Source organism: Adiantum capillus-veneris, chromosome 27 (assembly GCF_014529385.1).
Source record: "Adiantum capillus-veneris isolate H3 chromosome 27, ASM1452938v2, whole genome shotgun sequence".
NCBI lineage: Eukaryota > Viridiplantae > Streptophyta > Polypodiopsida > Polypodiales > Pteridaceae > Adiantum > Adiantum capillus-veneris.
In genome coordinates this window covers 64,847,846-64,855,498 of record NC_140957.1, presented here as the reverse complement: position 1 = coordinate 64,855,498, position 7,653 = coordinate 64,847,846, and positions in this window count along the sequence as shown.

Below are 7,653 nucleotides of genomic sequence, written 5' to 3'. Positions count from 1 at the left end.
TGGAATTCAAAAACTACTTTCTACTCTCTTCTCCTTAGCTTCTATAGCTTTCTCTCTCTCTGTCTTTTCCTATCTCTTTCTCCCCATGGAATAGGCATTAGGTTGGACAGCTTCAATGGTACCATACCTCAGAATAGAGGTAGACATGCAATGTGCAAAGTAATCCCTCGAAAAAGGAGCTGCTATGACGAGATGTTGCGCAAGAAGCACAATAAAGAATCTCTTCTTCATATCACTCTACAGAAGCAGGAGCACTCTTGCACTGCGCACAACACAAAATGATGGCTACATTTACAAACATATCTCTTTATCTCTACTCAAAGCGATGGTTACATTTATGTAATTGTATATATATTTGTGTGTGTATCTATAATTTTTTATGCAAGTATATAGGCACTAAGTATGGAAGCATAGCACCCGAAGGTTAGACTCTTCCTCTTGGGTGTAGTCCTTTTTTAATCGTGGCATTGCGGTCATTGATCCACTCATGCATGGATTATCGCAACGTACCTTTGGTTTTACCATGGTTGAGACTCGGATGATATCTAAAGAGGTGCCACTTGGCCTTTGGCACTACTACCCTCTACTTAGGTCTACTAGTATGTATATGTATCTATGTGCTTGTGTGTTAATATACTTGTATACTTATTTATTTATGAGTGAGTAGAGGGAAAGCTAAATCTCATTTTTCTCTTTGTAATATAGATGTCATACAAGAGAACACCTGGTGGGGAGAAACATCTGGATCTTCTTTTGGTTGCTTCACATCCAGGTGGGCTCCCACTTGGGGTAGACATCACCTTTAGTGGACGCGAGTCTTGAGGCGGTGAGAACAAGCAAAGAAATAAATATTATTACTAGCTAGTTAACCCTAATCCCTGAGTGTCATAGGTCTATTTTTGTTATTTGCAGGCATGGCCAACCTACACCTACTCTACTCAGGTTACTCCACCACTCATAGATCCAGACCTACAACGGGCTCTCTCTTTATGAGACAAGTTTCTCCGTTCGACAAAGGAATTGTTTGGCTGCTACACTCCATAGCAGCTTGCAACCTACGGTCTTCTTTGTAGTCCACACCATGGGGGAGTCAAGGAAAGACTTGCCTCACACCGACGGCACCTCAGTCTATGGCCCTTCTTGTCCTCCTACTCCCCTCCATTGCAGGGTCCCACTCCCATGGCATCACAGGGTCCCATGCCACTCCATTCCAATCCTGCTTTGCCAAAACACCATCAACGCACTTCCTCTAGCGCCACGTGTTGACGCTTGTCCAGTGAGTGTCGAGAGAGACAAAGCGACATGGTATCTTGTGGCTTTGCTTGTTTTGGTAATGGTGGGGAAACGGAGTCCCCTATTTCAGAGCGTTTCGCCCGTGACACAGAGGACGAGGATACTCACGCACCCATACCACACATGCATGGGTGCTATTATAGGGTAAAATATGGTGGGGATGTGGACTTTGGTACAACACAAGGCAGGGCGTTTTGACGCCATCTTTAGATTCTTATAGATTTGACGTATAAGAATTATTTTGTAAAATTTAGAGACCAACTATCCGATCATGCACATTGCATTGAGTAAATGTTGCATGCGATATTTCCAAATGCCCCCGATCAACGTTTTTCACAATAGTGGTTGAAGGGCTACATACAAACATTTTTGGAAAACAAGCCATCCAGTTACGGCACGCGGCAGCCAACCAGGTTAGAGATCCAGACAAGAGCTATCATGGTGGCAACATGGCAGATGTGGAGTGGGAGTGGACAATGCAAGAAAAGAGCTATCAAGATGCGACGGGCTCATCCTATAGACAACAATGCAAAGCTCACTCCAGACAAACTCCATGTACTATGACTCGGGAGGCAAAGCAGCCGAGAAGGACAAATACGTAAGATTGGGTGATTTTAAAGATTATATTTGATGATTGGTATTGTTATTGCTAACTTAGGAAAATATGACTTACTCGACCAACCAGAGAGATGGTCAAGTATCGAGAACAACATCCATAATTTGATACTTGGCGATGGTCGTTTGAGAACAACCACATCTCTCGTGAGCAATTTGACGCAGCAGTTGGATCACTACAAGCGGTTAATTTAAACAAATAATTTTGTATCAATTGTTTTGAGCTGTTGATAATTGTTTAATTTGGTTAGGGTTTATGTAGAGTCAAGGGGATAAAATGTACGTGCCTCTAGACAATGATGGAGGATTAGATAGAAATTTGTCCAAACTTTTGTAAAGTCCCAATGTGGCACAATGTATATACAACTATTTTCATTTTATTTGTAACTTTTTTAAATAGTTGATCTTCTGCACATTAAATTGATTTTTCGCATTGCTTATACTCACGACAAATCCGACAGGTCATTGCCGACTCCAACTGCTTTAGGATTTCCTTGCAAAGCTCTTGTGTTCTTGAAGACCTACAAAGTCGCCGGATTTACTGCTTGATATTGAGCTGCAAATTTCTCTCGATGAGCTTGATTTCTACTATTGTGAACCCGAATTCAAACCTCCTTCGTCTACTTCCAATGAGATCAAGCCTTTTGGGCTTTGCTTCCAAGCCTGCTTCTCGATTTACTCCCCAATCTACTTGCTCTCGACCTGCTATCGACAAGCCCGATTCTCCTTGCTTTGCTTCAAGCCTTAGATTCAATTTTATACTTATTCACAACACTGCCCTTATATATTGTAATTGAATCTCCCTACATTGTTAGGCTTTTTCCACATTTGTTTGCATATTGCCTTACCATTTTTATGTAGAGATTCCTTCAAAACCTCTCAAGATGCCCTCAAGCCTAGAGGGGTTGCGCTCATGGGGATGCACCGAAGCTCAAGATCCGTTGATGCCGCCAATTCTTGCCGGATCTACTCCACAAAGCTCAAGTTTGAGCTTCGATCTCCTCCATAGCCAGCACGCTCACCATCATCATTAAGGGAGCGTCACCACCGATCGTCGTAGCTCTTATACCAATTGATGGGTTCTTGTGCAAAGTGTGCAAGAGAGGGAAAAAGAAGGGGGAAGGGGATGAAGCACAAAGACAGGTTGGGTTAGTGGAGAGGAAAGTGAGAGATTTAGTGAACTCTCTCACTTTCTCTCCCTTTATTGAAAGTGTAAGGGCGGTTTCCCACGCCCACCTGGACTACATCCCAACGGGCGGGGGGGGAGGTGGGGTTTGTTCCTAGTGGTTTGCACATAGGTGGCATCCTCTCCCTAATATTAATCAAGCCCCCATGTATGCACAAGAGAAACAACTATCTACCACCACTCACAAAATGCATCCAAACACCAACTGAATGCTCCCAAATCACTTATGTGTGACACTAAAACCCCATGGAATGCAAAGATTACCAAAAGTAGCAATGCACATGTGCGCGCACGTGCGTGTGCGCGTGTGTGTGTGTGTGTTTGTAGCTGTTTTATTTTAATGAATAAACACAAATGAACATAAAAATTCAAAAGACAGCTGGCTTTAGACAAGTGCCTAGGGGTTGCACAAAAACAACTGAGTCTTACAATTATTTTTGTACATAGCTATAAGAATGAGGTCTCGTTATTGTTTAAGTACAAAGGCTGATCTGTATTGATTGTTTCATAAAGTGGGAAGAGTCTGGTACATAAACAACGGACAACAGATAAGCCAAAAAAAATCCAAGAAAGGATAGTGTGCTCATGACCTGCATCGATGCAAACAATACAACACGTATATTAGCCATGAATACGTTTTACATGTTTCAATGGACTATATTAGTTGTTATCCATGTCCAACTTACAGATTTTTTAACTTAAACCATTGTCCAAATGACTCATGATCTTGTCATAATAATCAATAACTAATTCTCCTAAATGATTTTCTCATGTTAAACTAATCATTTAATATGGGGAAGTGCCAGGGGAGAAAAAGCTAGAATATTGGTTAAGCTAGTAGACCGGCCACAGTAGGGATCCAAAGGAGGGAAAATAGGGATCCACAGAGGGGGCCATCTACAAAAGAGCCATGTGCAAAAATGGGCTAAAAAGACCCTAAGGTTCAGCCCATTAAGACTTCCAAAATGCTAAGGTTCCAAAATTCAAAGGTGTTGAGATGTCGAGCTCTACACCTTGAGCTGGCATCCACTATGGGTCTTGGCCGCTTACGGCATTTACTCACTGGCGCGTTAGGTGACCGACACGGAGGATCTCTACCAGTGATTCTACAGCTGGACTACACTTATAGTGCCAGCCTAGTACGCTTCTAGCGAGTTCACACTTAGTGACCGCATGTACATATGTGCTACTTTTCAGCTTTAGAACTTAGTCATTTTGTACTCTCTTTTCTGTGAAGAAGAAGAAGAAGCTTTCCATCTCTGTGTGCTTTGTGCTTGTCTTGTGTAGCTCTCTTGCATCCTCATTCTTTACATGGTATCAAAGCCTAGTGCAGGCAAGAGAGGCTAAGAGAGAAAGAGCATCACAATCCCTTCGTTCGTTCGCACAAGTTTCTGAACAGGTTTCCAAAGTGCAGTATACAGAGATTTACTGTACAAGTACAGTGGTTGTATGTACGCTTGATTGTGGACACTCGTTGAGTGTAGAAAGCGTTACACGTACCACGATAGCAGGTTCAGCAGATTTGCAGGTTTTTGCAGATTGCAGCTATTTTGTCTTAGTGCTTCAAGATGTCTGACGGTTTCAAACAGATTGTTACTGAGAAGCTTGAGAAAAATAACTACCCTGCATGGAAGTTCAGAATAACAAATTTCCTAAAAGGAAAAGGTTATTGGGACTATGTAGAAGGAGACAATGAAAAGGAACCAGAGATTCCCGAGGCAAATGCTACAGCAGAACAAAGGAAAGCTTTGAGGGACTGGCAACAAGGCCAGAGCAAAGTGATGTATTGGCTTTCTATGAGCATCACAGATGGCATGATGGGCTATCTACAGGATGTTGAAACCCCAGCCATTGCATGGAGAAACTTAGGCAGAGTGTTCGAGGTGAACACCAAGGCCAAGAAGCTTCAACTAAAGTCGGAGCTAAATCACGTTAAGAGGAACAACCTCTCAATCAATGATTATGCCTTGAAGATCAAGAGTATCATTGAGGCTCTTGGATCTATTAAAGTCTCAGTGGAAGACGATGACATTGTCCGTGCATGCTTGGATGGTCTAGGAGATGAGTATGTACATTTTAGGTCTTCCATGAATACAAGAGACGACATCCTCGTGTTCCAAGATTTGATTTCTATGCTTATTCTTGAGGAGAAGAACCTTGACACATCTTCTTCTCATGGCAGAAATAATTCTGAACAGGCCTTCTATTCTAACTCCAACAGAGGTAGAGGTAGAGGTCGTGGTCGAGGCCCAAGGGGTTGCAGGGGCCAATTTCTGGAAGGTCAATCAAATCAAAACAATACAGGCGGCAGGGGAAACCAGTCTCAAGGCAGGGGGAGTCAAAGAGGTCGTGGTGCAGGATCAAGCAGGCAGCAACATACTCCAGATAGTAGAGAATGTTGGACTTGTGGTGAAAGAGGTCACATGTCACGTGACTGTCCAAAGGGAAAAGCAAGTGGAAAGAGAGAACAGGGCAACTATGCATCTACTAGCAGAGATGCAGATGACAACAAAAACGAGCGCATATTTGTTATGCAGCATGTAATGAATACAATGACTGCAGATAATTCCACCCAAGACGATGTTTGGTATGTGGATTCAAGTGCCTCTAATCACATGACGTCTCGTGGAGAGTGGTTTAGAGATATGCACAAACCAGATGTGTCAGGCTATGTGCAGACAGGAGATGACACAGCTCACCCCATTGCTCATGTAGGGGACATACCTCTAAATACAAAGAGTGGGAAATCAAAGTACTTAGCAGATGTACTTCATGTCCCAAACATTACAAAGAATCTTGTTTCTGTTGGACAAATGGTTGAGCAGGGTTTGCAGGTTCGCTTCAATCGAAATGGCTGTTATGTAGAAGATTTCCAGAATGGCTGTAAGCTGATCACAGAGGGAAAATGTGTGGGCAGAATGTTTACGCTAAATGTAGACATGCCTGAGGTAAAAGCTGCATTAATTTCACAAGGCACAGGTGTTGTGGCTGATGTTGACATTTGGCACAAACGCATTGGCCATGTCAATGAGTAGAGATTGCGTAGCATGCAATCAAAATAGATTGTAAAAGGTTTGCCCAAATTCAAGGTGGATGGTATAAATGAAGTGTGTGCAGCATGCCAGTTTGGAAAACAGTCAAAGGGCTTATTTCCACATGAGCGCAATGTATATAAAAAGCCACTTGAGGTGGTGCACACAGATGTTTGGGGTCCAACCGATACTGCAAGTATACATGGTTGCAGGTATTATGTCTCTTTCATTGATGACCATATAAGGAAAGTATGGGTCTACTTCATGCGTAACAAAAGTGAAGTGTTTGGTCACTTTCAAGACTTCAAAGTCATGATTGAGAAGGAGACAGATATGCAAATCAAGACATTGAGGTTAGATGGAGGGGGAGAGTACTTCTCCAATGATTTTTCAGATTTTTTGCGAATGCATGGTATACGCAGGCAGTTTACATGCAGATATACTCCACAACAGAATGGAGTCGCAGAAAGGAAAAACAGGCACATTGCAGAGGTTGCACGTGCATTGATAAATGAGAAGAACATGCCTCATCATTTATGGGTTGAAGCCGTAAATACAGCTGTGTACATTATGAACAGGACACCTACAACTGCGGTGCATGATGTAACACCTGAGGAAAAGTTTACAGGTACAAAGCCTGATTTGGCACACTTGAAAGTGTTTGGCTGCATAGCTTACGTGCATGTACCAGATGAGTTGCGTAGGAAATTGGATCCTAAAGCAGAGAAATGTATTCTTGTGGGATATTCCCTTGAACAAAAGGGGTACAGGTGCTACAATCCTACTACACCAGAATTACGAGTGAGCAGAGATGTAGTCTTTGATGAGATGAGCAGCTGGTATAGTAATGCACATGGCACTATTGGGGCTGATGTAAAAGATGATGTGGTTGTACAAAATGTGAGGCCACAGTCACAGGTTTTGAGTGGACCACAAGAGTCCTCTTCTCATGGCTCTGTTGAGAAACCATGGAATGGTAGACTACGTACGTAGGTTACTCCACCAATAGGTACAGGGAATGTATCATGAAAAGGAAAGGAAAAGGTTGATGAACCTCCCTTTATGGCTGATGCATCATCAGGTTTTTCACATGTAGACATGGATTCAGATGGTTCTGAACAAAGTCTTGATGAGGAATTTGGAATTCCGGCTGTCAGGACACCTGGTGTAAGGAAAGTACAAGAAGATGCTAGAGGGCAAAGGAGTGACCCAGGACCGCGCAGATCTAATAGAGTCAGAAATCCAGTTCAGAAATTGACTTATGATGGGTATCTAGCGCATCACCAAGCCTACATGGCTAAGGTGATACAGGATGTGGAGCCCACATGTTTTGAGGACGCAGTTGGAAATGTACATTGGGATTATGCAATGAATGAAGAGATGGCTGCATTGGAAGCAAACGACACATGGGAGTTGGTGCCATTGCCAAGTGGCAAGAAAGCTATTGGCTGTAAATGGGTGTATAAAACCAAGCATAAGGCTGATGGTAACATTGAGCGTCACAAGGCAAGGCTAGTCGCAAAGGGT